This window comes from Triticum aestivum, chromosome 2D (genome assembly GCF_018294505.1).
Source record: "Triticum aestivum cultivar Chinese Spring chromosome 2D, IWGSC CS RefSeq v2.1, whole genome shotgun sequence".
NCBI lineage: Eukaryota > Viridiplantae > Streptophyta > Magnoliopsida > Poales > Poaceae > Triticum > Triticum aestivum.
In genome coordinates, this window is record NC_057799.1 from 7,816,798 (window position 1) to 7,835,953 (window position 19,156).

Consider the following 19,156-nt stretch of genomic DNA (forward strand, 5'->3'; position numbering starts at 1 on the left):
GGTGTTATGTGAACGTGGACTACATGACACTTCACCATCTTTGGGCCGAAGGGAATGCATTGAGGAGTAGTTATTAGATGATGGGTTTCTAGAGTGGCAGAAGCTTAAACCCTAGTTTATGAGCTATTCCATAAGGGGCTGATTTGGATCCATATGTTTAATGCTATGGTTAGATGTTATCTTAATTCTTCTTTCATAGTTGCGTATGCTTGTGAGAGGGGTTAATCATAAGTGGGAGGCTTCTTCAAGTAAAACCAGCACCCAAGCACCGGTCCACCACATATCAAATTATCAAAGTAGCGAATGCGAATCAAACCAACATGATGAAAGTGACTAGATGAAATTCCCGTGTATCCTCAAGAACATTTTACTTATTATAAAAGACCGTACCGGCCTATACTTTGCTACAAAAAGGATTGGGCTACCTTGCTGCACTTTTGTTACCATTATCATTACTTGCTCGTTACAAATTATCTTGCTATAAAACTATCTGTTAGCAACAATTTCAGTGCCTGCAGAAAATACCTTGCTGAAAACCGTTTGTCATTTCCTTCTGCTCCTCGTTGGGTTCGAGACTCATACTTATTGAAAGGACTACGATTGACCCCCTATACTTGTGGGTCATCAAGAATCTTTTCCGGCGTCGTTGTCGGGGAGTGAAGCATTTCAGGTGAGTGGAATTTGGTAGGGAAAAATTTATATTACGTGCTGAAATTTACTATTACTTGTTACTATGGAAAACAATCCTTTGAGGGGTTTGTTCGGGGTATCTTCACCTCGACCGGAAGCACAAAGAGTTGCTCCTCTTTCATTCAATACTAAAGTCTCCAATATTGCTCTTTTAGTTGTTCTTTACTTTCTACCACTTTGTATATTACTATCTGCTTTTAATCTTGTAACTCGCAATAACAAGGGGAGTGACAACCCCCTTGCCTTCATTGGGTGCAAGCAATTGTTTTGATTGTCTGCATCTACTGTTAAAATTGTTCGTGTGTTGCCTCCTACTGGTTTGATAAACTTTGGTTCTTAATTGAGGGAAATACTTCCTACCGCCGTGCTACATCACCCTTACTCTTCGGGGGAATCCATCGACCCTATCAATAGTAGCAACTTCCACTCACTTGTTTTAACAAGCTTCTTTAATGTGACACGCCCTGGTCGTCAATAGTAAAATAGCTGCATCTTTATTGAGAGCCATCTACGTATTTAATTAATCACATAATCCCATTTATCTTTGTTCAGATCTATATTGACCATTGATGACCCATAAATATAGGGATTAATCGTAGTCCTTTCAATAAGTAAGAGTGGCGACCCAACAAGCAGCAGAAGGAAATGGAAAGCGGTTTTCAGCAAGGTATTTTCTGCGGACACTGAAATTGTTGGTAACAGATATTTTTATAGCAAGATAATTTGTAACGAGCAAGTAATGATAATGGTAACAAAAGTGCAGCAAGGTAGCCTAATCCTTTTTGTAGAAAAGGAAAGGCCGGGACGGTCTCTTATTGTAAGTAAAGCATTCTTGAGGACAGACGGGAATTTCATCTAGTCACTTTCATCATGCATGTTGGTTTGATTCATGTTCGCTACTTTGATAATTTGATATGTGGGTGGACCAGTGCTTGGGTGATGTTCTTACTTGAACAAGCCTCCCATTTATGATTAACACCTCTCGCAAGCATCCGCAATTACGAAAGAAGAATTAAGATAACATCTAACCATAGCATTAAACATATGGATCCAAATCATCCCCTTACGGAATAGCGCATAAACTAGGGTTTAACCTTCTGTCACTGTAGCAACCCATCATATAATAACTACTCCACAATGCATTCCCTTAGGCCCAAAGATGGTGAAGTATCATGTAGTCGATGTTCACATAATACCACTAAGGGAATCATAACATACATATCATCAAAATATTGAACGAATATCAAATTCACATGATTACTTATGACAAGACTTCTCCCATGGCCCGAAGAACAAAACAAACTACTCACAAATAATATTCATGCTCAAAATCAGAGGGATAATAAATATCATAATGGATCTGAACATATAATTTTCCACCAAATAAACCAACTAGCATCAGTTACAAGATGTAATCAACACTACTAGCAACCCACAGGTGCCAATCCGAGGTTTTAAGACAAAAGATTGAATACAAGAGATGAACTTGGGTTTGAGATGATATGGTGCTGATGAAGATGTTGAGGAAGATTGGTCCTCACATGATGAGGGGGTCGTTGGCGATGATGATGGCTTCGATTTCCCCCTCCGGGAGGGAAGCTTCCCCGATGGAATTGTTCCACTAGAGAGCAAAAGTGCTCCTGCCCATGTTCCGTCTCGAGACGGCGGCGCTTCGTCCAAAAACCTTCCATTAGATTTTTTCTAGGTCAAATGGCATCATATACCAGAAGATGGGCTTCAGAGGCCTGCCAGGGCCCCCACAAGCTCGGGGGGCGCGCCCATAGGCTTGTTGCTGCCTGGTGGGTCCCCCTCTGGTAATTGTTGGCGCCGCCTCTCCTTGCAGCGCCGCTCTTCTTCTACCTCGAGCTGCCTCGCACAGCTCTCTCTCTCTCCTCTCTATTTTCTCTCAAGATCACATGGACTCACACACACCAGGGAACTCTACACACACACGCCAAGGCAGACCAGCCGCTATCTTTGCCGGCCGGGAGGCTCTTCACCTTGGTGAAACAAGAGAGTACATTTTACCTCAGCCCTCACGGCCTTCCTTTTTCATTAACTCAATGCAACTATTTATACAAAAGATATGGCAACGCTGCCATGCAACTCACGCCACAACCCGGCCACCACACTCGGCCACTAACCCAACTAACCCATGCATTAACCCACTAACTGCATGCACTCATCTACTCCTAGATTCTCTCTAGGCAGCACATTACCCGGGCAAAGCATGCATACACTTATCGCAGCTAGCTACTAACACCTCGCATGTAGCTAACAAACTAACTGACCAACTCTCTTGGCTAACACTAGTAACAATACTCATGCATTATGACTTGCTGGATCATCCAGTAGACTTGTTCAGCAGCTTCACGCGGCCACACCGCATCGCACGGCATCTGGGCATCTCGCCAGCACACTCCTCCAACTGAAACTCATCGACACCATGCCCAACCATGCGTCTAACTAGATGCAAACATGCAGATATATGAACATGAAAAGATTAAACCTAACAGTAATTCTTTCACCAATATTTTATATATATTCTAAAATAATTTTTCATCAATTTTCTGGTCTTTTGGAGTTGTGCAGAATAGGTGTCTGCAATATAGCCCTTTCAGGTCTAGAATTCCAGCTGCTGGCATTCTCCCTCTTCATGTCAAACTTGCAAAATAAGAGAGAAGAGGCATAAGAATTGTATCATAAAGTGAAATAACACTCCATAATGCAATAAATATTGATATGAAAACATGAAGCAAAATGGACGTATCAACAACTCACTATGCTTCAAATGACATAGTGTTGTGGCTACGAAGAGGACGATGTGTCGAAGCAGCACCATCAACGTCAGCATCCCTAGCTATCATCTTCGGCATCCAGAAGATGTCAATCCCAAGTCGTCTTTATATTGTCTCCACATATAGGATGCTTCTACTATTCTGCCTGCCCCTGTCTCCATGGTTGATCATGTTGAAATATATTGCTGGTATCTCTCCATCAGTTCGGACTTTTGGACCAACTGGTTGGAGTATGAATCACTATTAGGAAAAGGCCTACTAATGGCGCACCTAATTTGGCCATTAATGGCGCATTAGTGGTGCGCCATTAGTAGCACGCCATTAGTATATTTTACTAATGGCGCACCACTGGTGCGCCATTAGTATCTGGTATACTAATGGCGCACCCCAGATGCGCCATTAGTATATACAACAGTGCGCCATTAGTATGCCTCCCAGGGGGCCATCTATACCCAGGTGCTTTGGCATACTAATGACGCACAACAACAGGATGCGCCATTAGTAACTTCGGCATACTAATGGCGCACTGTTTAGTGATGCGCCATTAGTATCCTTTGGCATACTAATGGCGCACTATGATGTGATGCGCCATTAGTATGAATATTATGTTTTTTTTATTTTTTAATTTTCTGTTTTTTGCACAGGTTACAAAATGTATAATTGGACAAAATATAGACAGCACACATCAACAACAGATTCATCGAATACAATAGAAGATTAGTCTCTGAACACAATTCATCATTTTAGTCTCCGAATACAATTCATCATATTAGTCTCCGAATTGAAAAGACCGAACAAAGATAGAATATTATATTACAAGTCTCGAGACCGCGAGTTTGTCTTCACATTACAAGTCGATATCGATCATCTAAACTACCATCACATAGAAGAGAGCTGCGGTCATCACGATGAGCATCATCACGATGAAACTCGTCTTCATCCGGTTCCTCCAACGTTCCCTCCCCTCTCCCGCTAGATAGCGGTCGTATCTAGATTCGGCCTCGGCCCTAGTGGCGTACCCTTTGTAACTGTTACCGCTGAATCGGTGAACCTGTCTCCGACACTCCTCCCAATCGTCGTAGACTCCAGGAACCTTACCCTTGTACACGACATACCACGGCATCGCTATGCAGTAGCCAAACGAAACGTTAGTACCAATTCACAGACAATACATAAGCAATATATAAGTATGCAACAGAACGATCGGAAGAGAAAAGCAAGACATTAATAGCATCGATTACATCTAAGTTGAACGACTCTCGAAACCAAAGAGACATACTACAAGTTCATTAAAGTTTAATTACAACATGAGCCAATCGATGTTTCAGAACTAGACACAGCATCACTGCTTTCGACTCGACTCAAGGGACCGGAGCGTGGATGAAGCCGCCGTCTATCGTGGGAGTCATGAAACAACGGGCGTTGTCAGCCTGCATTTGTAGGATTGTGTCGATGTCACTGTTGGACGGTTGATTTCTGAGGTAGAACTGCCCCGAGGTACGAAGGACATCTTGATGGATGATTTCCACAAACTCCGACTGGATGCGAAAGAATTCTTGTCTGATGTCCGCGTCCTGGATTGCCCCCAAGCTTGCGGCCCAATCTTTGAGATTATTTGGTAGGAGAAGGTGATTATGGTCCCGCACGATCGCCCGCATGTGATGGATGGCGTAGTAGGCATCCTTCTGACCGCCAGGCGGCTGCTTGACGTAGCAGAACGTCGTATTGTGGGAGAACACGTGCTTGCTGTACTTACGAATAGGCCTGGTGAAGGTGCCTCCAGATTTGACGTAGCCGGGGAGAACATCATCAAGAACCTTCTTGACATTTGTGTAGTCTACGTTCGACTGACGCTCCGGGTCAAAATACGTGGCCATGGAATATTTGGGGCTTAGGAGGATGAGCGTGCAATGTGTGTCACTGCAGAAAACACGGAATGTTAAAAGAAAAACGATCGAAATCTAAGAATTCATATGTTACGGGGCGGTTGAGGGGAGGACTTACTCGGGAAAGTAAGGCACGAGGAAGTTATCCTTATCTTGGTTTGCCAGAATGACGCCTTCGAGGTAAGAACTCGCGACTTGCCGGTCCCCAGCGCTGCCCAAGATCTTGGCACGCATGTAGAAGGGGTCGACTATCACGATGTCCGGGGTCTTGTCGCGAATGATCCGCATCTCCATACTCAGCGAAAATAGCCGAACGAAGGTGTAGTGCAGCGGATGAAGGTTCAACATAGCGTGGATGTCATCAAACCGCAAGACGATCGTACCCCCGATGGAGTTATCCACAAAGCCCTTGCCCTCTGGCACCTTGGCCGCGAAAACCGGGTATGCCACATCCTTCTCTCGGAGACACCGCTTCTCCAAAGAAAGAACACTGTCATGCAGACTCCGCATAGCACCGGTTGCAGCATCGAGCATATTTTTCGGTAGCATCGGCCTACCCGCCACATGCACCCTCCTCGAGATATCCGCAGTTGAAGGTGGCCCGTCCTGAGCACAGATCGTACTCGGTGCCGGCTGGCCCGCCCCCTTGTTAGTCTTTCTTTTGCGTGCCTTCTTCTTGATCTCCTGTAATGGGACCGAGTTCTGCTCACAGACCGCCTTCTTGAGTGTGTTGGGGCTGATCATATTTGGCACCTCGCCTATCTGAGGCTCGGTGAAGTCGGCAGCTGGAGGCGTCTCCTGAGAGCTGAACTGCAGACGACGCCTGTTGCAACTTGGCTTCTCCGCGGTACCAGCTAGATCGCACACGTCTTTTGTTGGGTTGGGTTCTTGAGAAGGAGGCCCCATGAAGTCGCCACCGTCCCCATGATCGGCAAATGTATCGTCGTCGTCGTCGTTCTGATCCTGTGCCATATGCATGTTTGGATCCAGTGGCATAGGGATGTCCGGCACCGTTGCGGCGGTCTTGCCATGGGGCCGACTTGGTGCCGGCACGACTGGCGGTGTTGTCTTTGGGGTGGTGTCCTCCGCCCCCAAACGAATCTGGCTCTTCGGCCAAAGCAGGGGCCAGCTCAGGCAGGCGCTGAGGTTCATCACGTCATCATCGTCGGCCCCGAGGGGTCGAATCGGAGGTAACACCTCGTCGCAGCCTGGCAGCACCCGAACCAGTTGAACCCTAAACAAGTTGGGTGGCATCTGGGTACCGTGGAACAAGGGGTTGCCCGGTTGAACGATTTTGCCCTTGGCGACATCGACCAACTCGTTGTTCACAAAGTGCAGGAGAGTGCACGGAACGTCGGCGGCGCCCTGCGAAAACATGTAGGGCGTTAGGGATGCCCAGTCAAAGGCAAGGAGATGAAGTCCTCGGCCGAGAGAGTCTTAATTAGTTACCGTGATGATGGCGTCGAGCTCGGCTAATGTCGAGGCACCGCCAACGGCGGGCGTGCAGTTGACGGAGGGGCCGCTTGCTGCAGAGGTGCCGGCCGGCGTACACCCGGGTGCATTAAGCTCCCGTGCCGGTGTCGGAGACACCAATGCCGCCTCCGCCGGAGACACCAATGGCCCCGCCATCGCGTTCTGCGAGTTGCTGGCCGTGAAGCTAGGAATCGGGGGCGGCCCCCGTTGGCCGCCCGCAATCCACGCACTAATCCCCTAGATCAAGGTAGGCACAATGGCGGTGATCGTCGCTCCGAGTTGTTGTTGCACTTGCTCTTGGACAATCTCCGGAATCCGCGCCACCTGTGCCCTGAGTTCTTGAACCTCGCGCGCCTGGCTTTCCGAGCTGGTCTTTTTCTTCTTTCGCCCAGCAGTGTCATAGTATGACGACCATTTTGTCGACAAGCCATTGCCGGCCACACGACCAGCTGACGTCGGCTTACTGAGCTTATCCTTGTTCTTCATTACATTCAACGCCCTATTTAGAGTGGTGTCCCAAGGGTTGCTCTTAGTCGACCCCGCGCTACTGCTTTCAGTCGCCTGCGGAAGGAATGTGAACCATTAAGAAATTTGGCTTCATTAATTAGAATGCAACCATATGGAGCTAAATACGAGGGGGTGTATTCCTTACCAGAACAAGCTCAAGCGCCCTGGTCTTCGGATCCGTGGTAAGCTCCTTTGTTTTCGGGTCCTTCTTGTACCGGGCCCTGACAAAGTTCCTGGTCTGCTTGTCACCGTATTTATCGAAGAGGGGCGGTAGGCCTTGCTCGGCACGGTCCGCCTCCTCCTTGTCCCATATAGGCTCCGCCACTCTGTAACCGCCGGGACCGAGTGTGTGTTCCCCTAAGTTCAGCTCCTGCATTTCTTTCCCCACTTACTTGATTCGGAGTTTGCGGTGCTCGAGCAATTGATCTTGAAGTCGTTGTAGTCATCTTCGGTGATCGAAGGATTTTTCTCCTTGATCTTCTCATAACTCTCACCTTTCTCGATCATTCTCTTCACATTGCTTTTCCAAGTAGACAGGGCCTTGCTCATCTTCGTGAGGGCAGCATTGTTCACTTTATTCCCTTTGAGGCTTGTGTTTTCAAATTCAGCGGGGAACTTGTATCGTTCGTGCAGCTTCGTGAAGAGGAGGTTGCGCAAATTCCCTCGGTCAGGATGCCTCAGGTTCTCGGTGTTGATCGAGACGGTGCTCCGGAGAATGCACCCGAGCTGAAGCGAGTACCCCTTGACTATTGGTTCGGGCGCCGTTGGATTCCCGTCGGAGTCCACTTCAGTAACTTCCTCCTTGAGGGTGCGGAGCACGGTCGGGCGCCGGTCCTTCCGTTGCCTCTTCGGTTGGCTGCCATCTGTGCGTGCGCCGCCATCATCAGTGGTGGCATCCTCGGCGGCACCATCAGTGGTGGCATCAGTGGGGTCATCCTCGGCGGTACCATCAGTGGTCTCAGGATCGGTGGGGAAGGCGGCGTCCTCATACAAGTGAGGTTGTTTCTCCATCTCCTGGGACAGCTTCCAGAATGGCTTGACGCTCGAACCCCCGGCCTCATCGTTTTTGGCCATGTTTCTCTCTAAATAGGAACAAAGTTTGGTAAAAAAGTTGGTTATTGTCAAGGAACAAGATCATGGTCTCATCATTTAGGGTTTGTCGACACCGAGGCATCCTAAAAGCTAAGATTTTATCATTGAGGGTTTTTCGACGCCGAGGCACCCTAAAAGCCTAAGCTTTCATCATTTCGGTTTTTATCGACACCGAGGCACCCTAAAAGCCATGCATTAGTCACAAGTACGCCGGGGCACTTGATCCTACTTAATTACCTACTAAGATACCCCGGCCCATGCATTAGTCACAAGTACCCCATATGTCCTATTTTAGCAAAGTCATGCTAAAATTCACGGAAAATTTCAGCATGACCTTTGCTGAAAATAGGACATATGGAGTACCCGAATTTGCCGGAACGGAAGTTAATCGACATTCCGGCAAACTCAAGGGCCTCTCGGGTGGACAGGGCAAAAAAGGCCTCCATCACAACATGGAAAATACATTGGCATGTGAAGAGGTGAAACAATATATGCATCTCCAAGCAGTATCATTCAACATTTTGGACAAAACACTACAAGCAACATGAGACACTGAAATAATTGCTACCAATGAATCTACACTTCTATAAAAAAATAAATCAGAAACTTAGTCTGTCATAATTAGGCAGCCACAGCCACTGGACACGCAAAATAAACGGCGCCCACGGTCATTCTATCAACACTTAAAATTTTGAGGAATGTCAAACTGCTGTACATGACTAGAACACATAGTAACAGAGCTTTGTGAACGCAACACTTATGTAACATGATTCAGACTATTGCAGCACAATGGAATTTTAAGTGTTGATCTCACCATACTATGTGCTGGATATGATCTCAACTAGTACTGCTGCAGATCACTTGGCTCCTTCTCCTTCTAGCTAAACTAGGATGGCTTGTGTGACAGCAAGTAACCAGTTTAGCGGCTAAATATTACTCCCTCCGTCCACAAATATAATATGTTCATGGTCATTCTACCAGAAGTTCAGTTATGGTGTCCAGATGGGGGTATATCTGAGCCATTTTCTTATGCATGTCCCTGTTTTTGTGTCGCCAGATAATGATTTGGTCCCGATGTAGTGATTCTTTCTGCTTTCACCGATTCTTGTGTGGTTTCTGGTCATATTTGGTTCTTTGACAATTGGCTTCTCCCTGTTATTCTTTTTTTTGGGATTGGCGGTAAGTGCAGTTGATGGAGATGACGAATAAGGATCATCTAGCGGTGTACCGAGATCAGATACCATCACTTGTTTTTGTGGTATGGGTTATGGTTACTGTTGGCAGTGATGTACATTCAAGTTGGCCAGTTGTCAATATTTTGTCTACTGTTGTCCAGCACAGCAACTGCTAACTGGCCTCAAATTTGCTTTCTGCTGATGATCATATTAATGCTTATAGAAGCCCATACGTGGAAAATCACAATATTGTCATACACCTGCATTTACTTCTTATAACCTCTTGTTGCGAAAATACCATACCACCTTCTATAAATGGGCCAACTTCGAGCCTCTTGCTAAATAGAGCTACTTCTGAGTACAAATGATCGTTTCCTCAACAAAATTTGAACTGATCTTTTCCTTTTTGAGAATTTTTATTCTTGCTCACTGGCATCCATGTATAGATAAAATATATGTTGATAGTTCTGTCATGATATTAGTTCTTTCGGTAAAATCATGTTCTGGTGGATACAAAGGACTGTTTTGCAAGTTTATATTTTACCTATTTCTTAACATTTTGTTGGTTTTGCAGTATGTCAACCAGTTCTGTTGTTTGAGAAATAGTACTGGAGCTGCACTTATTCTTGTCTTCTGTTCTTCCTTTTTCTTGAATTGTTATGCTGATTCTGCTGTTCCTAAGTCCCTTGGATAGTATTTGAAACTATCTTATTTGGTGCTGGGTCAGTTTGCTCGTTTCAATTGCTATTTGACTTGATAATTTCATTCTTTTCTACCCTAGTCTTTATCTACTTATCAGTTTGTACTTTTGGTTACTCTTTACTGGTTTCAATTTAAGGGACGTATAGGGCAAGTTCAGATGTCAAGATTACTGATTCTTTCGTGTCATGTTCATGAATGGCTGTGATGATATAAGTTGGTACTTGACAAACAGAATGGGGTTTGTAGCATTTTCACAGAGTATAGAATGCTGTAGAGTAGGCCGGGTGGCGGGGTACCTGGAGGAAGGCGGGGAGGAGCGCGAACTTGTCGACGGGGCTGGCCACGGGCGCGACGCCGAGGAGACGAGGACGACGGGGCGGCAGGGCGGCGGCGTCGGGAGAGGAGAGGGCGGCGTCGCGGCGTCGGGGCGTCGGGGCGGAGACGAGGACGACGGGGCGGTGTCGAGGCGGCGGGGCAGCGGCGTCGGGAGAGGAGAGGGCGGCGTCGCGGCGTCGGGGCGTCGGGGCGGAGACGAGGACGACGGGGCGGCGGCGTCGGGAGAGGAGAGGGCGGCGTCGCGGTGTCGGGGCGTCGCGGCGGAGACGAGGACGACGGGGCGACGTCGAGGCGGCGGGGCAGCGGCGTCGGGAGAGGAGAGGGGAAGGGGATCGAGGGCAAGGGCGAGGGAGAGAGAGGGGATAGGTTTAGGCCGGGGATAGGAGAGGGGAAGGGGATCGAGGGCCGGGCGAGGGCACAATACTAATGGCGCACCACCCCTCGGTGCGCCATAAGTATATCCATACTAATGGCGCACCTCACCCTGGTGCGCCATTAGTATTTTTTTTTGATTTCTGCTCGAGCCAACAGGTTATCTTCCACCTGACCTGATCCACACCAAGTTCCCTCTACTAGCTCGACTGGTCAGCAGCCAGTTCTCACACCAGGAGGTCCTGGGTTCGATTCCCAGGCTCCAAATTTTTTTTTATGCATTTAAAATGCTGTTTCATATTTATTTGTGTTTAAATATGTTCAAACTTGTTTAAATCATAACAGTAATATTTTTTTATAAGACAGTAATAATTTTTTAAAAAATATCATCAAACAGTAATGCCGGTGGAGCGGGGGAGGGTGCGCGGGGTGCGGGGGGCCGGTGGACCGGGGGGTGCTTGGCGGCGAGGGGGACCGGATCTGGCGAGGTGGGATAGCGATCGAGATGGAGGGGGATCGAGATCGAGTGTCCATGAAATTTAAAAATATTCATGATAGTTCAAAAAGTGCCCATGAAATACAATCGAGAAATGAAGGCTACGATTTAAATACAATCGATCTTAGCTAGCTATCTGTTCACAATCTTCTTGCCCTTCTTTTTCGCAAATGGAGTTCTTCTGTGGAACGGACGTCCTTTAGGTAGGGTGGTCCTGCTTCTTCTTGTGGTGTATGCTGCTACTTCATCATCGTCGTCATGTTCGATTCTCGGGTCGCCGTACTTGTCGAAGTCTTGCTCATTGGCTACTCCATCCATTCCGATGATCTTCCTTTTGCCTCTCCTCACGACAACACGACTGGGCTTTGACGGGTCGGTAATGAAGAAGCATTGGTCCACTTGGGAAGCCAGTACCCATGGCTCATTTTTCGCGGTGACGTTTGCGCCTGCGGTCTTGGATTTGGCTTCGGGTATAACCATGGTGGTGAAATACCGGTCTTCTTTTAGGACGCTCTTGGCCCATCTGACACGGAACATCGGGACCTTCTCTCCAGCGTAGCTCAGCTCCCAGATCTCCTCGATCCTTCCGTAGTATCTGTCCTTGTCGTTACCGGTGTAGGATTCCATCGTTACCCCGGAGTTCTGATAACCATCGCTCTTCATGTCCTTGGCCTCGGTGTAGAATGTGTAGCCGTTGATATCGTACGCCTCATAGGTCATCAGGTTGTGCTCGGCGCCCTGTGACAAGGCGAATATGAGTTGTTCTTCCGCGGAAGAATCCTCATGTAAAGGGTACGACAGAAGCTTCTGCTTGAACCAACGCGTGAAACATGAGTTGTGCTCTTTGAGTATATCTCCGTCCGTCCTCTGTTGGCCTCGGTCATTGTACGTCTTCTTAATAAAGGTTTTGTGCTCTACCACCCAAGGATCGACCACGTCTATGTGTTGTAGCGCGACTAGGTTTGCTCTTTCAAAGTCGGCGAGTCGACCCTCGAAGTCGACATGCATTTCGCGGCGACCCTCACGGTGACCCCATCCAGCGAGCCTGCCGAGGTGCCTGTTGACGGGCAGACCAACGGGGTTCTCGATGCCTAGATAATTCGTGCAGTAGGAGATGCACTCTTCGGTCAGAAAGCCCCTGGCTATGCTTCCCTCTGGACGTGACATGTTGCGAACGTATCCTTTGATGACACCATTCATCCTTTCGAACGGCATCATGCTGTGCAGGAACGTCGGCCCGAGTTGGATGATATCGTCCACGATATGGACCAGCAGATGCACCATAACGTCGAAGAATGCGGGCGGGAAGTACATCTCAAGCTCGCATAGTATCACCACGATCTCTTCCTGTAGCCTTCTGAGTTGCCTCACGCCAACAGACTTCCGAGAGATGACATCGAAAAATTTGCATAGGCCAAATAGCGTTTCACGGACGTGCGCGTCCATGATCCCACGGATTGCAACTGGAAGTATCTGCGTCATCAGCACGTGACAGTCGTGAGACTTCATCCCGCTGAACTTCAGCTTCGCTAGGTCTAGGTATCTGCTTATCTTCCCCGCGTAACCGTAAGGAAGTTTTACTCCTACGAGGCAGGTGAAAAACTGCTCGATCTCCTCCTGACTTAGAGTGAAGCACGCGGGAGGGTAGTCATTTCCGGTCTTCTTGGCCTTTTTTCCTTTGCGACGACTTTCCGTGTCCTGCTTCGCCTCATCATCATCATCATCATCATCATCATATATAGCGTGAAGCTCCTGCCTGATGCCCATTGATTTCAAGTCTGCCCTTGCTTTCGGCCCATCTTTGGTCCTCTCTGGCATGTTGAGCAGGGTACCAAGCAGACTCTCGCACACGTTCTTCGTGATATGCATGACATCAAGGCTGTGAGGCACACGGTGGATCTTCCAGTACGGCAAGTCCCAGAAAACAGACCTCGTTTTCCATACCTTCAGCAGCGGCTCTGGCGCCTTTCGCTTCTTTCCCGGCTCTGGCGCCTTTTGCTTCTTTCCCGGCAGTGGGCAGTCTTTCCAATTTTTCAACAGCTCGTCTATTTCCTCGCCGCTCCTCGTACGCGGGCGTCCTCGGGGTTCGGTTTCACCATCGAATAGATCCTTGCGTTTTCTCCACGGGTCATCGTCGCGAAGCCACCTTCGATGTCCCATGAACACGGTTTTCGAAGACCCGGGATCTCTATCTAGCTGGCGATACGTTGTGTCATCCATGCACCTGACGCATCCAGAAAATCCGTGGACCACCTGCCCCGCGACATATCCGTAACCGAGATAGTCGTGCACCGTCGTGAGCAGCGCGGCTCTCATAGAGAAATATTCTTTCTCTGCGGCGTCCCACGTATTGGCTGGCGTTTTCCACAGCGTGTCAAGCTCCTCTTTCAGCAGCCCCAGATACAGATTGATGTCGTTCCCTGGTTGTTTCGGTCCTTCAATTAGCATACTCATGTGAATGTACTTCTTCTTCATGCACAACCAGGGGGAAGGTTGTACATCCACACAAACACAGGCCAGGTGCTATGTGTGCTTCTCTGGCTGCCAAACGGATTGACTCCATCGGTGCTCGCGCCCAGCACGATGTTTCTTGGATCGTTCCCAAATTCTAGGTCTTCGAAGTTCAACGCTTGCCACTGGCTCGCATCCTTAGGGTGACTCAGCATCTTGTCTTTTTTATCTATCTCCGGATCATTTGCGTCATCTTCTCGCTTCTTCTCCTCCCTATCCGCGTGCCAACGCAGGAGCTTTGCTACCTTAGGGTCCGCGAAATACCGCTGCAGACGAGGAGTGATCGGAAAGTACTACACCACTTTTCGAGGAGCTTTCTTCCTCTTCTTGTATCGAGTGACGCCGCACACCGGGCATATGGTAGACTCCGCGTGCTCGTCCCGATAAATGATGCAATTGTTCATGCACACATGGTATTCCATGTCATCTTTATCACCTTGCCACCGATAGCCATCCATGAAACCACGCAAGAGCAGGTGGTCCCGCACCTGCCAGGATTCCGGGTCCGCAATAAGGCTCTTCAGCTTGCATCTTCGACACGGACATCTTATCTCCGTCTCGTTCTTTTGAAGCATCTCGGCCTTCGCGGACCTCAAAAACCTATTCACGATGCCTTCGGTCATCATGCGGACCATGGTCGCCTGCGGGGTAGAACAAAACGATATTTTAGAACCAAGAAAAAATTTGGCATGACTTTCCCTAAAAATAGGACCAAAAAGAATGCTTAATGCCAAAATTCTCGCCGAAACGGAAATGAATCAACATTCCGGCAAAATATTGGCAACTATCGCATTTCAAATACCGGTACACCTCCAAACACAAACACATATGCAACACCACAAACATATGCAACACCACGAACATACATAGATCTAGCTAGGCCATAAAAAGTGCATGTGCACATTGTTGTAGGGAGAACAACATAAATATAGCTTCCCCCCTTACTTACCATCAAAACAAGGTAATTTAACCACTTAAATTGAATGAATCTATGGTGGAAATGAGGTGAAAAAGAGGAGGCACCCGAGACAAGGAGGAGGTGGAGAGAATGAAGTGGGGAGAAAGTGAGTGTGGGTAGGAGAGGCTGTCCAAAATATCTTGTTGCTGCCCACTTACTAATGGCGCACCAACTCTAAATGCGCCATTAGTAATCCAGGTTACTAATGGCGCACCTTCTGGTGGTGCGCCATTAGTATGTTTGGACAGGCGCACTAGTTAAAAAAAAATTTGATACTAGTGGCGCACCCAGGGCCAGGTGCGCCATTAGTATGTTTGGACAGGCGCACTAGTTAAAATTTTTTTTTTGATACTAATGGCGCACCCTGGGCCAGGTGCGCCATTACTAGTTACAACTAGTAATGGCGCACTGTGTCTGGATGCGCCATTAGTATGTTTGGACAGGCGCACTAGTTAAATTTTTTTTTTGATACTAATGGCGCACCCTGGGCCAGGTGCGCCATTACTAGTTACAACTAGTAATGGCGCACTGTGTCTGGATGCGCCATTAGTATGTTTGGACAGGCGCACTAGTTAAAAAAAAAATTCATACTAATGGCGCACCCTGGGCCAGGTGCGCCATTAGTAGTTTCAACTCTAATGGCGTATCAGAAGGTGGTGCGCCATTAGTATATACTAATGGCGCACCGCTTGTCTGGTGCGCCATTAGTGTCAATCCCATCTATAGCGCTTTTTCTAGTAGTGAATTTAATATGGTATCTGAGCCAAGAGGCATTGAGTTCAACAACCAACTGACAGAGTATTAAAAATATAATTCTGCATCCCACATCGGTCCCATGGCTAAGGTATAAAATAGCCTAGACGTGAGGGGGAGTGTTGAAATATATTGTCAGCTCTCCATCATTTCGGACTTGGAGCAATGGCTGGAGTATGAATTCGATAGATTATTTGCTAGGCTGGACCAACATGACACTACGACCGAAGGCTAGGCTTCCTGGTTGTAGAGCTGAAAAATTAGTGATGGATGTGAACTTGAGTTTTGCTGCACCATTGCTTCACGGTGTACATCGTTCTTTATCTTTGTTATCTTTCCTTTAACTGTGATGACAATTTGGGGCTCACATAAGAAGTATTTGGCATGTGTAATAGTTGAGCAATAAAAGATATCCTTATTGTTTTGAACCAATCGTCGACAACTGGATCTGAAGTAACAATGTCATAATTTATTGGCAAAAAAGATAGCTTGATGAGTGCATGTGCAATAAATCCATATATTATTTTGAGAAATTGTTAAATTAGTATATGCTGCATTATTGACATCAATTTGGAAATTCTCAGGTGTATGGAAGTGACAGTAAAATGCTTTTAAGTTCTTTGTCCTTATTATAAAATAATAGTTGAGCAGTCTTATGTTTGCTATGGGTGACTAATTGAGCACCAATTATAGCCATTGTGGAGACACCATCCATATTTTCACAATGTTGTTATTATTTCTGTTTATTATTCTCTTTTTATCCTGCATTTCTAATTAAGATCCAGGTGAAAAATAAAGCATCCTACAAGTTGAAGATTTACTCAAATGATTTTTTTTACTTGGGAGGCCTTACTTCTAGCATTTCAAACAATTTTCCTACTCCACACATGGGAATTCATCACGCTCGTGCTCAAGTCCCCTGTCATGCCTTGTCTTGAAATTTGGTACCCCGATATGATTTATGTCCTCACCAGCATCAAACAAAATGTGTGGATTATCACTGAATCTCTTGGCATATGTGTACTTACAAATTGGGCTTAACAACGGAACCACCACTTGACGAGAATATTATGAGCTCACTGAAGGTGGTGTGCTTCCACTTGTATGAATACATTATGAACTAACTCAAGTGGCGTGCTTCCCCTACATTATGAACGTTATGATACATGCTCTAGAAAATTACATTGCCCACCTATATTAAGTCAAAATGGTAATTTCCTACCTATATTACCATTCTTACATCATGCACAATAATTTAATATTGATGTTTTTCCTATATTAATTGCCCTTGAGACAATAAAAAGTTCAGCCCCACTTGATACCGTAGGCTTTTCTTAGGTGCTCGTAAGTAATTTATGACCAACTTATCAATTGTGTTCAACAACAACATCTTCACCCTCACTTCACAATTTGAATTTTTCCATAGGAGAACCATATTACCATGATGACAAAGAGTAAGAATGGTACTACTCTTTGGCTCATCCATTTTCAGCTACAAGATAATCTCCTTTCCTTTTGGTCATTATGTTGTGTATTTGGTGGACCATCACAATTACCAGAGATTTGCTATGTTTATAACCACATTGAATTTGCTTATATCACCTGCTTACCAGATGATGTACTTAGGGCGCAGTGTTTACTTCCTCCTATGTCTTTGAGAAATCCAAATGCTGGATCAAAAGTTTTTATATTCCCTTTTATCCGTTTGTTGGATTTATACCTTTGTATCGATCGTGTGGACATATGGAATTAAAAATGGGTTATTGATACGTCTCCAACATATCTATAATTTTTTTATTATTGCATGCTATTATATTATCACTTTTGTATGCTTTATATTCCATTTTATATTGTTTCTATGAACTATCCTATTAACTTAGTGCCCAGTGCCTGTTTCTTTCTTTTGCATATTTCTTTGTTTCACAGAAAAACCATACCAAATGAAGTCCAAACACGCTGAAAATTTTACGGTGATTTTTGTTGGACGAGGAGAGACACTAGAAGCTTTAGGGGAGTACTACACAATGATCGAGGGGGCCACAAGCTCAGGTGGCGCGCCCCCAGGGGTGCACGCCATGTGAGATTGTGGGCACACCGTGGCTGCATTTGCCCTAATTCCATGCCTATAAATTCAGAAATATTAAAAAATCCGTAGAGCGAGATCTGAAACAATTCATTTGTCGCTGCAAGCCTCTATTATTTCGCGATCCCATCTAGAGGCCTTTTCCGGTACTCTGCCGGAGGGGGAAACCATTGGGGAAGCAATCTTCACCCACCTTGCTGCCTCCATGATGATGTTTGAGTAGTTCCTAGAGGACCTACGGGTCCATAGTAGTAGCTTGATAGCTCTCTCTCTCTCTCTCTCTCTCTCTCTTGATCTTGAATACAATGATCTCATTTGAGATTAATCTAATGTAAACTTTTGGGGTGCGTTTGTTGGGATCCAATGAATTATGGGTTTATGATCAGATTATTCATTGAAAGTATTTGATTTTCTTTGAAGTTTCTCTGATGTGTAATTTATATAGCTATGAATGCTTTCCGTTCTGTGAGTTTTATCTGGACAAGTAAATGATTAGATCTTCAGAGGCAGTGGTGCATAGTAGTAGGTCCAATCTTTCTGTGTCCTTAGTCTACGATAGGAGGGGTTGTAAGGCACGTATTTGCATTGTTGCTAGTAAGGATGAAATGACGGGGTTTGAACATATTGCTTGATCTTATTCTGTCTACGTTATGTCATCTTGCTTAATGTGTTACTCTATTTGTCATGAACTTAATACTTTGAGATGCATGCTCGATAGCGATCTTGGGGTGGAGAAATAGTGATGTAGTTAGATTATGGTCTACTTGCCTCGGACGTAATACCTATATATTAGGATGATCATCATAACTATGCACTATTCTGTCAATTGCCCAACAGTAGTTTGTTTACCTACCGATGCTATTTATGAGGGAGATGCCTCTAGTGAACGCTCTGACCCCCGAGTCCATTCACCTCTATATTGAAACAAATCTTATAATTCCCCGTTGTTTTGTTTTACTTTACTTTTACTTTTATTTATTATATCTACCACTACCAGCTTTGATACTTGCAATGGGCAAGAATAAGGGGAGTGATGCACCCTTGCCTTTTTAGGGTGCAAGCATTTGTTTGTGTGTGTAAGTACTGCTAAAGTTATCTGTGTGCCTTCTCCTATTGGTTCGATAAAACTTGGTTTTTAACTGAGGTAAATACTATATGCTACTATACTACATCACCCTACCTCTTTAGGGAATCCAACACTATTACAAGGAATTATCTGTAACAGGTGGGGTGTGGCAAGCCCCACTTCCTATCTTGCTTGTTTTTGGTGTAATGTCCTGAACATGCTTACTTTTGCCTTTCATGCCTCATTTGAGCTATTTTA